The 21,944-nt window shown below is 39.2% G+C and overlaps 1 protein-coding gene across 3 annotated transcripts in view; it reads right to left on the reverse strand.

The window, feature by feature from the left end:
- INO80 (INO80 complex ATPase subunit) overlaps positions 1-19,493 on the reverse strand; it is a 123,523-nt gene extending 104,030 nt beyond the window's left edge. Inside the window, exon 1 of one of the 3 annotated variants that reach the window (XM_070797294.1) lies at positions 18,965-19,493. The gene's annotated coding sequence lies outside the window, so the exon portion shown is untranslated. The remainder of the gene's footprint in view (positions 1-18,964) is intronic. The other 2 variants (XM_070797293.1, XM_019968557.2) reach the window with 2 other exon arrangements.
- Between the last annotated feature and the right edge of the window lie 2,451 nt (positions 19,494-21,944).

Genomic DNA, 21,944 nt, shown 5'->3' on the forward strand with positions numbered 1-21,944 from the left:
AACAGAGAATGTAAAGCTAGAACATAAAAACCAGAATAAAATGCACACATGGGAAGTTACTTAAGAGATGTACAGATAAAGTGCAATGGAAGTTCAGGAAAAAAACTTCCTGAACTTATGAGTGTCAGACTGTGTTGAATGATAAACAAGGAATCTGCATGACTTACAAATATCTATCACTCTGAATTACAACAACACAAGAGAAGACTCTACACGTGGACATCACCAGATGGTTAACACCGAAATCAGATTGATTACATTCTTTGCAGCCAAAGATGGAGAAGCTCTATACAGTCAGCAAAAACAAAACCGGGAGCTGACTGTGGCTCAGATCATGAACTCCTTATTGCCAAATTCAGACTTACATTGAAGAAAGTGGGGAAAACCACTAAACCATTCGGGTATGACCAAAATCAAATCCCTTACGATTATACAGTGGAAGTGACAAGTAGATTCAAGGGACTAGATCTGATAGAGTGCTGATGAACTATGGATGGAAGTTTGTGACACTGTACAGGAGACAGGGATCAAGACCATCCCCAAGGGGGAAAAAAATGCAAAAAAGCAAAACTGCTCTCTGAGGAGGCCTTACAAAGAGCTGTGAAAAGAAGAGAAGTGAAAAGCAAAGGGGAAAAGGAAAGATATACCCATTTGAATGCAGAGAGGTAAGAAAGCCTTCCTCAGTGATCAGTGCAAAAAATAGAGGAAAATAATGCAATGGGAAAGACTAGAGATCTCTTCAAGAAAATCAGATACACCAAGGGAACATTTCATGCATAGATGGGCACAATAAAGGACAGAAATGGTATGGACCTAACAGAAGCAGAAGATTAAGAAGAGGTGGCAAGAATACACAGGAGAACTGTACAAAAAAGATCTTCATGACCCAGATGATCACAATGGTGTGATCACTCACTAGAGCCAGACCTCCTGGAATGTGAAGTCAAGTGGGCCTTAGAAAGCATCACTATGAACAAAGCTAGTGGAGGTGATGGAATTCCAGTTGAGCTATTTCAAATCCTGGAAGATGATGCTGTGAAGGTGCTACATTCAATATGCCAGCAAATCTGCAAAACTCAGCAGTGGCCACAGGCTGAAAAAGGTCAGTTTTCATTCCAATCCCAAAGAAGAGCCAATGCCAAAGAATGCTCAAACTACCGCACAGTTGCACTCATCTCACACGCTAGTAAAGTAATGCTCAAAATTCTCCAAGCCAGGCTTCAACAATACGTGAACCGTGAACTTCCAGATGTTGAAACTGGTTTTAGAAGTCAGAGGAACCAGAGATCAAATTACCAACATCCGCTGGATCATCGAAAAAGCAAGAGAGTTTCAGAAATTTCCGCTTTATTGACCATGCCAAAGCCTTTGACTGTGTGGATCACCACAAACTGGAAAATTCTGAAAGGGATGGGAATACCAGACCACCTGACCTGCCTCTTGAGAAATCTGTATGCAGGTCAGAAAGCAACAGTTAGAACTGGACATGGAACAGACTGGTTCCAAATAGGAAAAGGAAGTACGTCAAGGCTGTATATTGTCACCCTGCTTATTTAACTTATATGCAGAGTACATCATGAGAAACGCTGGGCTGGATGAAGCACAAGCTGGAATCAAGATTGCTGGGAGAAATATCAATAACCTCAGATATGCAGATGACATCACCTTTATGGCAGAAAGTGAAGAACTAAAGAGCCTCTTGATGAAAGTGAAAGAGGAGAATGAAAAAGTTGGCTTAAAGATTAACATTCAGAACACTAAGAACATGTCATCCAGTCCCCTCATTTCATGGCAAATAGGTGGGGAAACAGCGGAAACAGTGGCAGACTTTATTTTGGGGGGCTCCAAAATCACTGCAGACGGTGACTGAGCCATGAAATTAAAAGATGGTTACTCCTTGGAAGGAAAGTTATGACCAACATAGATAGCGTATTAAAAAGCAGAAACATTACTTTGTTGACAAAGGTCCATCTAGTCAAGGTTATGATTTTTCCAGTAGTCATGTATGAATGTGAGAGTTGGACCATAAAGAAAGCTGAGCGCCAAAGAATTGATGCTTTTGAACTGTGGTGTTGGAGAAGACTCTTGAGAGTCCCTTGGACTGCAAGGATATTTAACCAGTCCATCCTAAAGGAAATCAGTCCTGAGTGTTCATTGGAAGGGCTGATGTTGAAGCTGAAACTCCAATACTTTGGCCAGCTGATGTGAAGAACTGACTCATTGGAAAAGACCCTGATGCTGGGAAAGATTGAATGGGGGAGAAAGGGACGACAGAGAATGCGATGGCTGGATGGCATCACCAACTTGATGGACATGAGTTTGAGTAAACTCTGGGAGATGGTGATGGACAGGGAGGCTTGGCATGCTGCAGTCCATGGGATTGCAAAGAGTCGGACACCACTGAGCAACTGAACTGAACTGATAACTCTGAATGAGGCAACAGCAGAGTTTAGGATACGGATCCTTCTGTATGAGCTAATGAATAAAAAACGAAGTGTGATGAATACAATCACCTAAAATTTAATGCTTCCAACCACAAAGAAAAACTCAGGCCAAATGGCTCCACCAGTGAATTTTACCGAACATTTAAAGTAGAATTAATACCAATCCTTCACAAACTCTTCCAGATAACAGAAAGGAAACTCTACGACATCTGCATTACCTTGATTTTTAAAACCAGGCAAAGACATCACAAGAAAAGTACAGTCAGCCCTCCATATCCCATATACAGAGCCCACAGATATGGAGGGCTGACTATACCATTTTATAGATGGGACCTGAACTTCCACAAATTCTGGTATTTGCAGGGGATCCTGGAATCAATCCCCATGGGTACCAAGGAAAGACTATATAGACTAATAACCCTTTTAATGTAGATATAAAATCCTCAACAAAATACAGCTGACCCGTGAACAACATGGGGATTTGGGGCCACCAACCCTCCTTGCAGTTGAAAACTCATATATCATGCTGTTTTGTACCTAAGGCTCCATATCCACAGTTCTGCATCTATGGATTCAACCAACCACAGATGGTGCAGTATGCAGTTACTGAAAAACAATCCACATATAAGTGAGTCCATGCAGTTCAAACCCATGTTTTTCAAGGGTTAACTGCATCATACATGGAATCCAACAACATATAAAAAGAATTACACACTATTACTAAAGTAGAATTTATCCCAGGAATGCAAAGTTGGTGTCATACCTGCAAATCAATGTGTTAGATCTCATTAAAGCACAAAACCCACTTGATCATCTCAACAGAAACAGAAAAATGATTTGACAAAATCCAACACCATTTCCAAATAAAAGAGTCAACAAACTAGGAACAGTCTTCACTACTGACAGCCGTGTTTAAGACTCCATGCTTCCACTGCAGGGGGCAGAGGTTCCATCACTGGCTGGAGAACTAAGATTCCACAGGCCACACAGTGCCGCCAAAAAATAAAAAACTTTTAAAAAAAGGGCGGGGGTGGGGGCACTCCCTCAACCTGATAAAGGACACTGACACAAAACAGAGCTAACACCATACCTAATAGTGAAAGACAGAATGCTTCTCCCTTAAGATCAGGAACAAGACATGGTTGTCTGCTTTCACAACCTCTATTCAAAAGTGGACTGAAAATTCTAGCTAGGGCAATTAGGCAAAGGAAGGAAGGGAGGGAGAGAGTGATGGCAGGCACCCAGACTGAAAAGAAAGAAGTAAAACTATATTTACAGATGACATGATCTTGTACATAGAGTAGATAACACCAAGGAATGCTCTAAAAAATGATTAGAACTAATAAGCAAGCTCAGTTATCTTGTAGGATACAAGATCAACATACAAAAATCATTTATATTTTTATATACTGGCAACAAACAATCTAAAAGAAAAACTAAGAAAGTAACTCCACTTACATTACCATCAAAAAGAACAAACACTTAACCAAAGAACTGCAAGACACTGTTGAAAGAAATTAAAAGAACTAAAAAAATGACAATATCCCACAGTTCGTGATCAAATGATTTAACATTTTTAACATCTCAACAATACACATCAAAAATCTACGCTGCCTTTTTTGAAGAAATAGACAAGCTGATTACAAAATTCAGGGAATTCCCTGGTGATCCAGTGAATTCAACACTTTCACTGCTATGGTCCAGGTTTCATTGCTGGTCAGGGAACTAAGATCCTGTAAGCCACAGTGCAGCCAAAAAGTAAATAAAAAATAAAACAAAATTCATATGGAAATGTAAGGGACCTAGGAGAGCCAAAATAATCTTTGAAATGACAAAGTTGGAGAACTCATACTTTGATTTTAAAATTATCCACACAGCTGAAGTAGTTATTAAGATATATGGTGTTGACATAAGGTGAGAAACATAGATCAATGGAAGAACTGAGAGTCCAGAAATAAACCCTTACATTTAGAATCAACTGATGTCCAACAAGGGTGTCAAGATAATCCAGTGGGGAAAGACCAGCCTTTTGAACGAATGGCGCAATGACAACTGTACAGCAACATACAAAAGAATGAAGTTGGAACTCTTCCTTACACTACACACAAAAAATTAACTCAAAAGGGATCATAAACCTAAATTTAAGAGCTAAAAGTATAAAACTCTTAGAAGAAAATGTTAGAAAAAATCTTCATGACCTTGGATGAGGTAACAGTTTCTTAGACAATATACCAAATATAGCAACAGCAACAGAAGGAAAAACAGATCAACTGGACTTATCATCTTTAGTGCTTTAAAGGATACTCTCAAGAAATTGAAAATTCACTAATAGGAGAAAATACTTACAAATCATATATCTGATAAGGAATTGACTGATATCCAGAATATTTTACAAATCTCTTAAAACACAGTAATAAAAAGGTACTCAAATTAAAAATGGACAAAGGGGACTTTCCTGGCAGGCCAGCGGTTAAGACTCTGCACTTCCAGTGCAGTGGAGGCAGGTTCCATGCCTGGTCAGGAAACAAGTAAGATCCCCCATGCTGTTTGGCAATCCCAAAAACAATTTTTTTAATTAATTAAAAGTGGGAAAAGGATAAATTTTCCTCCCAAGGGGGTATTTCAATGGCTAAAAGTACATGAAAAGATGCTTCAACATCATTAGAGACCAGGAAAATCCAAAGCAAATCCACAATAAAACCCACTAGGATGATTATAATAGAAAAAAAAAGACAGTAACAAGTGTTGGCAAAGATATACAGAAACTGGAACCTTTCTACACTGCTAGTGGGAATGTAAAATGGTGCAGCCATTTAGGAAATGTCTGATAAGTTTTTCAAGTAGTTGAACATATGTTTACCTTTGTCCCAGCAAATCCACTTCTAGGTATACCCAAGAGAAATAAAAATATATGTCTGCAAAAAAAGTTAAGACTTGAATCTTCACAGTAATATTCACAACAGCCAAAAGGTGGAAACAACACTAACGTCCATCAACTGATGAATGGATAAATATAATGTGGTATATCCATACAATGGAATATTATTTGGCATTAGAAAGAGTTGGAATAATTACTAACAGACACTGTAACACAGATGAACTTTAAAAACATTATACTAAGTAAACAAGCCAGTCAACAAAGCCCTTATATTGTTTGATTAATTTATGAAGTATCCAGAACAGCAGCTCCACAGGAAACAAAAAAAGATCAGTGGTTGTGTGGGACAGGAAGTTGGGACAGAGTTAAGTAGGGGCTTCTCTGGTGGCTCAGTGGTAAAGAATCCACCAGCCAAAGTAGGAGGCACAAGAGACACAAGTTCAATCCCTGGCTCGGGAAGATCCCCTGGAGAAGGAAATGACAACCCACTCCAGTATTCTTGCCTGGCTTTTTCCATGGATAGAGGAGCCTGCTGGGATACAGTCCATGGGGTCTCAAAGGAGTCAGATACTACCTAGTGATGAAACAACAAGTGGGGAATGGAACATGACTGATAATAAACAGAGGTTTCTTTGGGGGCTGATGAAAAGGTTCTGACAATGAGGTGACTATTGCCAACTCTGTGAATATATTAAAACCAATGAATACACTAAAACTATATGCATTTTAAATGGTGACTTTTATCAACCAGAAATTATATCTCAATAAATGTTACAATGTACCATTTCTGCACAGGAAAAAAGTTTAAAAATAACCAAAAATTATTTGCAACACTATACAAATTTAAATATCATATGGAGGGTTCTTACAAAATTCTAACAGTAGTATAATACCTCTAGCACAGAGAACCTACTGGATAATTTTGCTTAAAAAGATTATTACTATTATTATCCCACTTACAGATAAGGAATCAAAGGCTTACATGTTAAGTAACTTGCTCAAGTTCATACCACTTTAATAGGGAATGTGGATTTGAATCCAAACAATCCTTGAACCACTATAAGACTAGAAATTTATTATTTAAAGGGAATCATACTGCATGGGGTCACAAAGAGTCAGACACAACTGAGTGACTGAACAATAACAAATACTTTATATATACTTTTGTATCTGAATTCTTTGAGTTTTTTTTTGAGTATGTTTTTGAGATTCATCCATGTTACTACATATAGTTCATTCCTTTTTGTTGCTGAATCAGACTCCATTACAAGAATGAATATAATCACAATTTATCTATTCACTTGCTGATGGATATTTGGGTTTTCATTTCTCTTTGGGTAAATTCTGAGGAATGGAACTTCTAGGTTAAAGGTAGGTATATGTTTATCGTTAAAAGAAACCATCAAACAACTTTCCAAAGTTGTTCTACTATTTTACACTCCCCACCCCCCAACAATGAGTAAGAGTTCTAGTTGCTTCCCATCTTTGTCAACACTTTGTATTATAATATCTCACTGTGGTTTTAATTTGTACATCCCTGATGACTGATAAAGTTGAGTACCTTTTCATACGCTTAATGGCCATTTGTGTAAATTCCTTTGTGAAATGTCTGTTAAAGTTTTTCAACCACATTTCAGAAAATTTCAGTCTTTTTATTACTGAGTTATATAAGTCCCTGATATATCACAGATATAATCCTTTTGTCAGATATATGTATTACTGTAACATCCTTCATGTACATTCTCTAATTCATCTATAGTTTCTCAATCAAATCCCAGTTTTTGAAGAGACTGACAAGCTCAGTCTAAACTTTCGATGGAAATACAAAGGATGCAGAATAGTCCAAACAAGTTTAGAAAAGATGGCTAAAGTTGGGAGTTCACTGAAATTTTCAGTAACTCTTGAAATTAGTGTAATCAGATGGTGCTGCATTGGCAGAGGACAGACAAATCAACAATACAGAACAGAGTTCAGAAAGAGATCCACACTTACACAGTAACACTGTTCTTGACAAAGGCACTAAACAATTCAACAGGGAAAGGAAGGGGTTTTTTTTTGACAAATGGTATTCGAACAACTGGAGATCTATATGGAGGAGAGATTGAACGTCAAACACCTACACTTCGTATCATACACAAAAGTGATGTGGGAGACAAATCAGACTTATATAAAAAGTTAAAACGATAAAGCTTCTAAAAGAAAACATAAGAACATATCCTTGTGATTTTGGAGTAGATAAAAATTTAATAGATAGGGCACACAGGAAGTACTAACTACAAAAGAAAATACTGATAAACTGACTTCATCAAAGTTAAAAACTTCTGCATTTAAAAAAACTAGTTAATCCTTCTTTGCTTGGTTTCATTCTTTATCAGTTTGCAACAGTATTAACAGTCTGCAGAGAAAGGGTATTACTGCAAACTATATGTAATCAGACGCAGTAGCCCTCTTTGCCATATCCACACCAGATAAAGGTGCAAATTCCCTCTAACACAAAAGCCTTACCAGGATTCTGCTGGGTTCCAAGGCCACTCAGAATTACTCCAGAAGATCCTCATTACAATTTCCCTTTTGCTCTTCAGATTAGGATTCAATTTCTAGCCACTGCCCTTAAAGTATTTTTTGTATTTCTCCAGTACCAGGTAACACAGATACTAAAAGTTCCCATTAACATATGCTATGCTTAACCAGTATTCCTTACTGTTAAAATATCTTCCCTAACTCTCCAATATTTTACAGGCAGCAACAATTTACTGTATACTTATATACAGTATACTTAAGTACTGTATACTTTTACTGTATACTGTATACTTTAACAGTAAGGAATACTGGTTATACAGTATATAACCAGTATTCCTTACTGTTAAAATATCTTCCCTAATTCTCCAATATTTTACAGGCAGCAACAATTTAATGTATACTTAAATGGGCCAACTAAGTAACTCCCATTTCTCTTAGTTCTCTTAGCTGGATCTGCTAACACTGTGACTGTTCTTTACCCTAGGTCTTTCTGTATTACCTTATTATCTGTTGTTTACTAAGTAAGAAATCATATGCAATATCAGAAGTAGGTGGAAGTTTAGTATCTGAATACTCCCCTCTTTGCCTTGTACTAATGCACAAAGTACAACAAAAACTGATTTTCTTTAGTTTCCTTTTTAAAAATTCACAAATAATTAAAATGGATTAAATTTGAAGAATATAAAAAATATGGGGAAAATAATCCAAATTCCAAAATACATAATCTGTACAATATACTGACAAGAAATTTAATAAAATTCTCATTTAAATCACTTTTTCCCTAACCAATAAAACGTCTTTGTATCATTCCATTTAGCTGAAATAAAGATTACCAGCAACTTCTTTCCATTACTATTAAATATTATATAGTTTATATCTTATAAACTATTAAAATCTATTAAAATATCATTTAGCAATTCTACAAAAAATAATCAGGGTAAAATTTTTTTCTCATGAATGCTTTGAAAGAGTAATTAGGTTCTACAGGCATTTATTTCCTGCCCATCATAATTATACAACTTTAACAAAAAAGAAACTCAATGGCTCAGCCAAAAAACATTTCTGCGTTCACTGAAATGTTTCACATAACCTTAACCATAAAAAAAACTTTTAAAGTCAGCCTCAGTTGGAAGTATGGCCTGATGAGAGGAGGACAAGGGACCTATCACTGAATAAGAGCACACTAGTGTGAGGGGCTTTTCTGTCCTAGGTGCTTTAATAATACTAGCTCATTTAATCCTTTTAGTTAGGTTAAATAACTTGCCCGAGCTAGAATTAGAACTCAGATGTATTACCAGTGACTTAAAAGCCCCAATTCTTCACCACCCAATTCTTTACCACAGACTCTACTATGATAAAACAACAAAGAGACAAGAGTGATCCTATGAGTGGGTCTCCCCATGACAGTTCAATTTTATGCCTGTTGTCTGAAACATAATTACCAACATTCTCTCCTCACTTCCAAAAGTATCCACGTTTGGACAGTATTTGGTCACTCTACACATGGCAAAGTTAAGAGGAAAATAAATCATTAGGTACTCTTTAAATATTCTAGTTGAACCTAAACTTTCCATTCAAACCACTGAATATACACTAAAAAGTTAAGGAAGCCACTGAACTAAACAGGAGGGAAAAACCTTATCCTCAAAAAGCACAGGCTGACAGAGCCCTCTACATAGGCTGAGAGGAAGGCCAGAAAGCACCTGCTCAACCGAAGAACAGTTCCTACTATAAGAGCATAGGAATAATTTAACAAACCTAGGGTTTCCCCAAATCAAAGTTTGAGAGACAAAAATTACACCTGCATAGGTTTTTTTTTTTTTTTTTTTTTTCTGAGGACGGGGTACTGGGGAGGGGATGGTTCTTGATACTCAGCTTGCAGAATCTGAGTTCCTCAACGAGGGATATAGTCCTTGGGCCACCACGATGAAAGCGCAGAGTCCTAACCTCCTAACCACTGGATCGCCAGGGAACTCCCTACATCTGCACTTTAAATGGAATGAAGAACTCCTGGCTAAAAAATCATGGCCCTTCCACAGAGTTCTATTAGCTTATCTTACAGGTATATTGTGAGAAAGAAAAAGTGCTTATCCATGTTTACCTTTCCCTACTTTTCTTCCTCAATAAAATCAGAATATATACCAAAATGAAGTATGTTTCCAAGGATGACGTCAATGTATTTGCTTTCTTCTAGGTAAAGAATCATTTCAGTTTCCTAGAATAGCATCTTCATCAATACAGGGAACAAACTGCATTTTATCAAAATAATAAAAAATAAATTACTAGCACAACTGCCTATAGGGAGTTCTGTAGTATACACCACAGACATGACATCTGGTCAAACAAATTTAATCCCTGTTAATTAAGAATTAATTAGAGTCTAAATCAAAAAAATCCAAAAGGGAGGAAATGTTTCAAGGTAGCCAGTGGACCTTTCACATGGTAATTAAAAAAAAAATTGTTTTATGTTAGGCTATGTTAGAGGCCCCTAGTATATTTCACAAGTCTTCTGGTGAAAAGAACCCAATCTAAATTAATAACAATTTATCAAATTAAAAATTTGAAAACAAAGCTAAAGATTCCTCTTACTGAAGAATGAGTGACTTTAACAACTTTCACAGCTAAATTCATGAAAACACTTACCTTTTTCAGGAAGTGAGATAGCTGAGAAATATATGCACCAGTAAAAGGGAAATTAAAGAACCGAATCCACAGGCCCAAAATCTTGAGCAATTCAGTTTATTTCTCATCAAAAGGAAGTTAACATTAACTTACTTGATAGATATTTGTGAAAAATAGAGATTCTCACAAAGAGCTGAGATAACTCAGTTATCAGTTCCATATAGTTAACTGTCCATTATTACAAAAGTAATGGTGAGAGTTTATTATTGAGAATAAAAGGTAAGAGACATTCATAACAGCCAATATTATAAAATTGACTTTTCTATTCAGTTTTCCTATACCAGAAGTCGGTTTTCATTTTTGGGGTAAACACAGTATCCAGTGTGGGTGGTAACAGAGAAGCTGTGTAAAACTGTCTTCACTAAAGGAAGTCTGAGAAATCAAAGTTCAGGTAATTCATCCTGGCAATGAACCATCTGCAAACAAGCATGAGGTGAACTGTATACTAAACAGCTCTTGCCTTTCAACTGTATTCCAGGCACTTAAGACATGATATTTTTATTAACACCAAATATAATTACTTTCATTATCTTTATAATATACACAGATATTATAAACAAGGCAAGTATGTTTACACCAAACTAGGTGTCCAATAAACACTTTTTTAACTATTCAAGAAGCCTGGGGGTCAGGGAACTTCATCACAAGGAATTCCAACTGAGAATTCAAATTTTTTATTTTGTTGCATCAAATGCAATAAGACTATGTACACACATTCTATTGAGAACCAGATGACATTTTATTTGCATATGTACTTCATATATACATTCACATATTTAATTTTATGACATAGATAACACTATAACCCTTATTTTACAAACAAAAAAAAAAGTTAAGCTTAAGGTCTCCCCTAAGGTCACACAGCCAAAAGTGACAGAGCCAGGACTGGAATCCAACAAGTCTGACTCCAAACTCCCACATGTTTAACTATTCCAATATTGTCTGAAGGACGACCTCCAACAAGCAGAGGTTCCAAGGGCATAAAGCCATGTTAATGAAGTATTCCAAGCAGTATATTCATTTATTCAATCATTTATTTAGACCAATATAGAGTCATAAATATTGATTTTATGTTATGGGTTATAATCCAATGCTGCTTTATTTTGCTGCTCAAATCGTTGAATTTTGGCCACTGGGAGCTTTTTCAGTTGGTCCCTGTGCTCCTCTGACATATCCTCATCAATGTGGAATGCTGGTGGTGGAAGCTGTAGTACTTCCTTACCTTCTGGCACAAGATGCTCCAGGCTCATCTTGTAGATTTCCTGTATCAAACCTAGAGTTAGCGATTTCTCCAAGGAGCTCCAGTTCCTTTTATTACATAATGGTATAAGAAAAACAATATGTGGGTACTAGGTATGCTCCTAGGTTTTTAACCTTCTCTGCACAGAGCACAGAAATATACCTGTGTATATAAACCCATGCTATGTATGTGCCTCTAAAAATTTGTATATGCAACCACCTATATCTGTATAAACTAAACACGGATTCATACTGATGATTCCAACTTTAATCCATCACCACAAGGATTATTCTAGCCTCCTCCCCTTGATTATCTGTAAATTCTTACTCTGACAGTAAGTAGTCTGTCTCCCACCATCCATTTACTTAATTGTTCAACTGTAGTCTGTGTTTCAGTATCACAATTAAGTGGTAATCTCATAGAACACAACTGTAACAATTAGACTACAGTGCTCATATGCAGTTCCTTAAGAGTCCACTCATTTTTCAAGGTTACTTAGGTTAGCATTTCCCTCCTCCTAATTTTGGAGAAGGCAATGGCACCCCACTCCAGTACTCTTGCCTGGAAAATCCCATGGACGGAGGAGCCTGGAAAGCTGCAGTCCATGGGGTCGCTAAGAGTCGGACACGACTGAGCGACTTCACTTTCACTTTTCACTTTCGTGCACTGGAGAAGGAAATGGCAACCCACTCCAGTGTTCTTGCCTGGAGAATCCCAGGGACGGGGGAGCCTGGTGGGCTGCCCTCTATGGGGTCGCACAGAGTTGGATACGACTGAAGCGACTTAGCAGCAGCAGCAGCCTAATTTTAATAAGGCAGTTTCATACATTTATAATATTATTATATTCTCCTTTCACAATCCGCATTCCTTCCTGGAATCCTTCAACCTCCGAAATGATTTTCGCTTAATGTGGACATACTGAAGTTTACTCTGTGCTATAAAGGCCCTGCGAGTTTAGCGAATGCATAATATCACTCATCCACTACTATTGTAGCCAACAGAATAATTTTATCAAGCAGTATTTTAAATGAATCAAATGGTATTACAATCCTCTATGGAAGCAGCATGGTTGGGTAGAAAGAGAAGGTGAAGTCAAGAACTTTAAGTTTAATGCTACTGACAAGCCATACAGACTTTAAGAATAACAGCTATCCTTTCAGGGTCCCAAGAGTCTCAGTGTAAAATGAGGGAGTTTCACCTAGATGACAATAATTTATAGCATTTATTTAAACACTTTGTGTCAGGGATGCTGCTAAGCACTTCACATGGATTATTCCATTTACTTCTAACAACTCTACATATAAAGTAAATATTTTTATGTATTATCCCTATTGAAATGATGGAATTAAAGGCTTAATATTAACTAACACAAGATCACCTAGCCAAAGAGTTACAGAGCCATGACTCTAGAACAGGAGTTGGCATGCCCTGCATGTCAAACTCAGCCTGCCACTCATTTTTATAAATCCTGACAGATAAGAATGGTTTTTAAGTTTTGAAATAACTGTGGAAAATTCAGGACACATGAAAATTATATGAAATTACAATTTCAGTGCCCATAAAGTTTTACTGGAAAATAGCCCCACTCATTCATTTACATATTCACTATGGCTGCTTTCACAATACAATAGCAGACATGAGAAGCTGAAACAGAGAAAGCATGACCAGCAAAGCCTAAGATTTATTTGACCCTTTACAGAAAACCTTCCCCAAGCCCTACTGTAGAGTCTGGCTTACTATTATTTTCTAAGAATGATTCTAAAAAAAGGCAAATTATTACTAACATTAGAATGACAACCTGGAGAGAAATATTTTAGACCCTGAACTAAAAAGTTTCATGTTGTAAAACATCATCTCTTTGAGCTATAATTTTAAATAGAAAGATATTTCTATCTACTGGTATTCATTACATAAACACAAGGTTAATGCATCGTAATGATTTTCTTTACTGATGTATTTTTACCTGTTATCTAAAAAAAGACTTGAGATATTTTCTATTCATAATAAAAAGTTTCTGACTTCAATACTTTACAAACTAAAACTCTAGATTAAACTGTCAAAACAAAATGGTACTTACAATTACAGCTAACGTTTGTTGAGAGCACCCTTTGCCAGGTTCCATTGTAGGTCTCTGTGAGCAAGTGAGTGAGTGAAGTAGGTATTTCTATTATCTTAATTTAAAAGATGAATTAACTGAGGCTTAAACAGCTTTCCAGAGGCAACACAGTTAATAAGAGAGCTAAAATTTGAACCCAGGTCATCTGGCTCTAGCATCTAAAAGGGGTCTGGCTATACTACAAGGCCACTGGATGACAATGCTTCTGTTAACAAGGCAGATTAGGACCTTTTAACAAATGAAAACAATGTTTCACTATATTAAAACAAACAAAAAACCTAAGTACTAGTAATTTATATCAGCACGTCAAGAGAAACATTTAGGTTTATACTTTTACACTTATCCATGGCACCCTATGGCGTCCCTGGTGACTAGTGGTAAAGAAGCCACCTGCCAATGCAGAAGATGTGGATTCAATCCCTGGGTCAAGAAGATCCTCTGGAGAAGGAAATGGCAACCCACTCCAGTATTCTTACTTGGGAAATCCCAGGGACAGAGGAGCCTGGAAGACTAAAGTCCATGGGGTTGCAAAAGAGTCAGACATGGCTTACTGACTAAACAACAAACAAAAAATGACATCCTAAGAGTCTGCACAATTCTGTTTCTCTTTGCAGAGCCCCTCTGTACTCTGCATACCTAAACATGCTGTTGTTCAGAAACTAAGTCAAGTACAATTATTTTGCGACCCCATGGACTGTAGGCCACCAGGATCCTCTGTCCATAGGATTTCCCAGGCAAGAAGACTGGAGTGGGTTGCCATTTCCTTCTCCAATATATATACATACAATTGGATTAATTCACTTGTACATACCCAACAGAGTCTTACCACAGTCCCTGAGTGTGGCAGACGCTCAACAAATCACTCTTGGGCAGATCAAAGCACATTCAGTATGTGTTCAATAAATAAATATTGAGTGAATGAATGAACAGAATAAGGAATTTCATAAACCATTAGGTTCAAGTATCATTAAATGGTTGTTCACCTGAAATGAACTAGGGATGGAAAAGTCTCTGGCTTTGGAATATTTAAATTGGGTCTGGTCTGTTCATGAGCTTTAACCACTTTCTGTGTTATTAAGTTTCATAAACAAACCACTCATTATACATCTATCTAACAATATTCATCTTTCAAGCTAGTTCTAATTTTCCAGATTAACAATTTAATAATAGTCCACCTCAGTCTTCATCACTCCATTGTGAAGTCAAATTTATCTTCATATGAAAGCCTTCATTATTTATACTGGAAACTTCCCTCCTGCTTAATTTGTTCTTCTTTGAGGTGTAATAATTTAAGTCTAAGAGTGAATGCACTGTGGTTTTCTACAAAGATAATACAAATACAGTCCATTTCTAAATTTTATTTTTCATACTTCTCTCAGGAGTGACTTTTTTAAACATTTATTTACTTATTAGACACACCAGGAGACATTTGGGATCTTAGCTCCCCAAGAATCAAACCCATGCCTCCTGCAGTGAAGCATGAAGCCTGAAACCACTGGACCAACAGGGAAGTTCCAGGAGTGAAATACGTTGACAGCCTTTCTAGTAATATTCAGACAACAATCTCAGAGAGAAACTGACCACTTGGCCTAGCATTCCTTTTACCATATTGATGTTCACTAGCCATTTTTCTGTTCATGCCAAGGAATGAAAGATTTACCCAGTTTATCCTCCTCAGTTAACTAACTTCTTGCCCAGAAAAGGTAGCTGTCACATGCAAACCCAAAGGCAGCTTATCTGTTTATATTCATAAGAAATATGAATCATTTTAGTACCAGTATAAAAAGGTGAACACTATACATGAATACCCTGAGAAAACCCTATATGCCATACATGTTCTTTCCTACTGCATAAGTTTCCTCTTCCAAATCAAAACTAAACGTATGTTAAAGTTTTTGACATGTTCTTCAAAGGTGAAAATAAACTAACATTTCTTAATATGCTGTCTTATAGCTGATATGTCATTTAATCTCAGAAGTGAAAATTATTGTACCTGTTTTACAAATACGGAGAACTGAAACAAAAAGTTCATTGACTTATTCAGTGCTAAGTGGGACTCAAACCTAAGTCTTTTTAAGTTCAAAACCAATGTCTTTCTATTATACAACAAGGTTTCTCTTCAGCTAAATTATCACTCGCTTTTCCCCTAAAAAGTCCTGTTCATGTGAATGCAAATTTGAGCCAACAATCCTTCTACTTCTTAAAAAAAAAAAAAAAAAAAAATCACTGGTTTGATGCATATCAAATGACTTAGCTACATGTTGGACTCTCCAAGGCAAAGGCTCTTTAAACTAGGGTCCAAGAAGTTGGATGGGAAAAAACGTACATCCTTATTTTCACTAACCTATAACTGAAATAAACATTTTCTTCTATTCTGAATGTAGTTCCCGTAGCATACCACAGCAGTATGAGCAGGACAATCACTAGTTGTTAAAACGTGAACTATATTTTATACATTTGAAAAATCAAATTCTGAGAAGGGGTTCACAGGTTTCTTTAGACTATTAAGGGGTTCAAAGCACATAAATAATGTAAGGATACTGCTCCGACACCATCACACAGTTACCAAACCTGGTAATGAAGGTTTACAAAGGCATGTCACACAGTTTATTCATTGTCTTTTAGTCAGTTTAAAATGTGGGGAATTCCCTGGCGGTCCAGTGGTTACGACTCTGCTTTTACAGCCAAAGGCTCAGGTTCAGTCCCTGGCTGGGGAACTAAAATACCACAAGATGCATGCCAAATTTTAAAGAAAAAAAAAGGACAGCATTTAGTCCCAGTGATTTTTTTCACATCGAATTTGTCAATGACATTGGCTATTACTGATATCCTACTTCTGACCTAACACATATGGAAATCTCTCCTATGTACTTACAAAACCCAGGCATTAAACTTCTTTGTGACCAACTTTTCAACTCTAAGCAAACCTACTGTACTACAATTAGCAAGAGAATCCAGTACTTCTACAACTGAAATTTCGCACTTAATACACAGCCATAGTTCAAATGTTTAGGTCCCTTCACTCCCCCAACTCATATGCTGAAATCCTAACTGCCAAGGTGACGACGGTATGAGGTAGAACAGGAGCCCTGCTGATTAGATCAGTGCCCATATAAGGTATTTAGTAAGTATTAACGACTATGCTCTTCTCAGTCTTCTGCAGGCTACGACCTAGTGTATCAAAATCCTTGTGCTTAAGAAGCAAACCTGTCACCAATTTCACTTCTTTTCCTACACAAATTCAAAGTTTCCTATTAATCTTACCCAATTCCTACCAATCTTATCCAAATCTTATCCACTCTAAAACTCAATGCATCCCAGCATTTGTATTTTGTGTGAACTTTATGTTAACATGTTAAATCCCCAAGCCAGTTTTAACCTTGTGGGCAGAAAAGATGCCTATTAGTCCTTCCCTCGTCCTATGTCTACACAAGTTAACGGCAGTCAAAAACTGTTTAACGATACCTTCCCTTGGTAGTACCATGACAAACTTTCACGAAGTGAAATTATAACATCACAGCTTTAGGTCTGTAGCTGAGCCTGAATCACATTTGTACCTTGATGTACTCAAAATGTTTTTATTAGTCATAAAATTTCTAATCATATTTGTGCTCCTTACATTAGTTTTTTTCCTATTAAAAAACACAGACCTTTAAAAATTGATTCGTATTCTTCTGAAACAAATTGTAGAGGAAAACATAGAAAACTAAAACAATGGAATTTAACTCTCAAAAATACAAATTTATTTTAGAATCTAGTTAAGTATGTGACTTTTACCATACATAATAACCAAATGAATGTTTTATAGGAAAAGCTTGAGAATTTCAAGAATAAAACACAACCAGAATTGGAACACTAATTGGCAACAAAAAGAAACAAAGTCCTGATACATGCTACAACATGAAAGAGCCTTGAAAACATGGTTAAGTGAAAGAAGATACCCACAAAAGGACACATATTGTATGATTCTGTTTATATGAAATATCCAGAGTAGGCAAATCTACAAAAACAGAAAAGAGATTAGTGATTGCTAGGGGTTGGGTGAAGAGGAGAAGGGAGTAACTGCTAAGGGGGCTTCTTTTTGGAGTGATCAGTTAATAGTGCACTGTGCTAGCTATACAACTCAATTCGTATGCTAAAAATCATGGAATTGTACACTTTAAAAGGCGGAGCTTTTTGGTATGTGAATTATATCTCAGTAAAGGTGTTACTTTAAAAATGAATTACAAAAAGCCGCCACTTGTAAACCACAATGAAAATTCCCTTTGGGAAAGGAAATCATGAAAGTCATTGACTGGAAAAGTAAGCTGGTTACCTAAAATGTTAGCAAAGTCAACCACCTCATTTCTTCTTCCATTAAAATAGTGAGTGCCTTCTTAGAACCTCTCACTCCTAAACTGTAGGGGGCTTCCACCCTCGCTGATTACGGAAGTAGTAGTTTTCAACAGCGACCTCAAGAAGGAACGTCAAATTGGATGACACTTGCCTAGACGCCCTACAAAGGCCAAAAGCCTAGAAGGGGTGACACCTACACACTCCTAAGTGTGCGCACGTGTTAGGCTGCACCCACCCACCACCAACAAGCAAAATGGACCATTCACCCAGATCCCAACTCGCTCGCATAAACTGACACACTATCAAGCCCTTAGAGCTCATTTGTTTAAAAGGACAAATACAGCAGTCCACACCGGGTTCCCACTCGGGCCCAACCAGCCCCCGCCCTGCCCCACCCCACCCCCAAACCCACACACGTGTTAGCCGACACCGCCCCACCGGGTCCCACGTGCACCTGGTCTAACACACTCCTCACGTGTGGGCACCCCACGGGCTTTCTAGGCTGGCCGAGGTCACCGCGTGACCCCAGGTCTCCAGAGGTAGGAGAGAGTAAGAACAAGGCCCAGATCCCTGAGGTCCCAACCCTGCGAGGAGTGTCCACACCCATCCTCCCTACTAACCCCAACAAATCCCAGGGCCGGGGGCGACGGCCCCTTTAAGACGAGGCCCAGTCGTCGCCCACAGAGAGGGGCGCAACGGGGCCTACACAACCCCCCCTCCGTTCGTCCGCCCACGTCTAGTCGCCTCACCTCGGGCCGCCGGGCCCCGCCGCCGCGGCGGCGGCGGAGGGGGGGCGGGGTGCGGGCGGGGTCCGGAGGGGGGGGTCGCCCCGCCGACGGTGGAGCCGCGGTTCGCTCTCTGAGGCCGTGGGACGGTGACTGCGTTGGGCGTGGACGCTCCTAGCTCGCTCCTTCGGCGGCTCCTGGGACCCCAAGATGGCGGCGGCGCTGAGGCGGCTGCGGGCGCTGGGCCGGCGGCGGCGGCGGCCACTTTCACTCACTGAGAGGAGCGGAGCAGGGACACGGGGAGCCATGGCGGGGGGGAGGAGAGGCGCCATAGCCAGGCCAGAACAATCGAGCCGCTACTCAGTGGGCTTACCCCCGCCCCGCCCACGCTCACTGCTCGTCGCCAGCCCGTGGCCGTCCGCAGTGCCGCTGCCGTCGGCCTCGTGCAGCTCGCACCCCGCCGCTGCCGCCTGACGCCCCGCGCGGACCGGGGTTCAGGGGAAGACCCTGATCCATGCCATCTGAGGGCAGATTGGTTGGGGCTGGGACTGGCGAAGATTGCCGAAAGGCGGCGGGGAGGAGGAGGAGGATGTCATCGCTAGAGTGAGCAAGCAGATCTCGCGGGAGCAAATGTCGCGAGACCTCTCTGATCTGCAACCGCCAAAGAAAGGTTACTTTTCCCGGAAGTAACGTCAGTCCAAACGGCCCGGGATCCTGGGAATGTTTGTTGCTGCAGATGGAAGTGGGAGGGTACTTGTGATTAGTTTGTTAACGGCTACCAAACACTGCTCAGTTCACTTGAGGAAAAGTATAGGCTCAGGTGTGATATTTTACATTGTTTTTGGTCCCTTTGGGCAGGGTCGTATTTTGTGGGGAAGGCCCTGCTCTGTAGGACCACTCTTAACACAGTAGTTTGGGGCTCCAGTTTGGGCTCAGGGACCAAAACTGCGATGCTGTGGCACAGTTGGGCAAGGTACCTAAGTGAAGGTTTTAGGATTCAAGCACCTGGGAATACACAGACCCGTCATCAGAAATGTCTCAGTATTCTAACACCCACCCAATAAACCTCCGAAAAGGGAGTAATTGACCTGTCTGTGCCAGCTCAACAGTTTGCACCCTCTGCTGCCCACATTTACTAAAATTAATGCAACTCGGTTATCAGCATCTGTGATGAGAAGTACCTAGTGTACAGTCTAATTGCAGGTAAGGATTAGAAGAACTTACTGAAAGTTAACTATTTCATTTCCCTCATGTCTCATGTTTTAATTCATTTAATTCTGGCCCTTAGCATTTAAACAAAACAACATTCGCTTAAAGTCGTAAGTAGCCTTCTTGTGCCAAATTCGCTGGACTTTGAAAAGTTAAATTTGCTTAAAGGCAAAAGTACTACACACTTTCTGGGGACTTTCCTGGTAGTCCAGTGGTTAAGAATCCTTGCAATGCAGAAGGATTCAACCCCTTTTTGGGAAACTAAAATCCTGCATGTAGTGGAGCAACGAAGATCCCATGTATGCAACGAAGACAAGGTGCAGATTAATAAGTTTTTTTTTTTTTTTTTAATTACACCTTTTGTGAAAGAGACAAGGGGATGTAAGAACACACACAAATACCTGCTCATTTGTCCGGGAGAGGAGTCAACACCTGCTCATTTGTCAGGGGGAGGAGTCGGGGGATACACCAGAAGATAAAGTGAATTATGTCCTGTATGAGAAGGGTGGGGAGAAGGGGAGAATGGGAACAAGGTTGCAGGATTAACATGGGAGTGGCAATTTTGTATAAGACTGTCTTTTAGAACCCTATGTTTCACATACCTAGAAACATAAACACCTAAAATCAACTGGGATAATATTTAAGTAACAACTAGCTGACTGGAGCTGAAATCGAAAGGAATAAAGGGGGAAAAGTCAGTAAACTAGGGAGGGACCAAGATGTCGAGTCCCTTAAAGTTCAGATGTAGGTAGTCAGTTTGTTTTCTTTGTCTGAGCTAACAAATTACTACAGAAGAGTGGCTTGCTGTTGCTGCTGCTAAGTCCCCTCAGTCATGTCCGACTGTACGACCCCGTAGACGGCAGCCCACCAGGCTCCTCCATCCCTGGGATTCTCCAGGCAAGAATACTGGAGTGGGTTGCCATTTCCTTCTCCAGTGCATGAAAGTGAAGTGAAAGTGAAGTCGCTCAGTCATATCCGACTCCTCCTGACCCCATGGACTGTAGCCCACCAAGCTCCTCCGTCCATGGGATTTCCCAGGCAAGAGTACTGGAGTGAGTTGCCATTGTCTTCTCCGAATAGTGGCTTAACACCAATTTATTAGCTTACATTCTGTAAGTCAGAAGTCTGACAGTCTCAAACTGGACCAAAATCCAGGTGTTGGCTGGGCTGCCTTTATGGGGGCTCTTGCAAAGTGTTTCCTTTTCCAACTTCCAGAGGCTGCTTGCATTCCTTGGCTTCTGAGGCCCTTCTTTTTATCTCAAGGCAGAAATGACAGTTTGTTATTTCTCATGTTACATCAGACCAACTGTTAACCCTTTAAGGAGCCCTGTGATTACAACAGGGCCACTCAGATAATCTAGGATAATCTTCCTATTTTAAAATCAACAGATTAGTAACCTTTAGCTCACCCGCAACCTTAATTCCCCCTTGTCTGTAACCTAATATATTCAGGTGGCAGTAGTGGTAAAGAACCCGCCTGCCAATACAGTAGATGCAAGAGACTCGGGTTTGATCCCTGGGTGGGGAAGATCCCCTGGAGAAGGAAATGGCAACCCACTCCGGTATTCTTGCGTGGAGAATCTCATGGACAGAGGAGCCTGGCAGGCTACAGTCCATGGCGTCACAAAGAGCCAGACATGACTGAGCATGCATGCTCATAGTTGATCACATTCTATTTAATTTATTCACATGTTTCGTGGATATCCTTGGGGGGATAGCATTATTCTGCCCCCCTCCCCATTCTGTCCTAGAACTTTTGATATACAACTCTAATCTTTCATCTATGACTTTCACA

The sequence above is a fragment of the Bos indicus genome, chromosome 10 (assembly GCF_029378745.1).
Source record: "Bos indicus isolate NIAB-ARS_2022 breed Sahiwal x Tharparkar chromosome 10, NIAB-ARS_B.indTharparkar_mat_pri_1.0, whole genome shotgun sequence".
NCBI classification, from domain to species: domain Eukaryota; kingdom Metazoa; phylum Chordata; class Mammalia; order Artiodactyla; family Bovidae; genus Bos; species Bos indicus.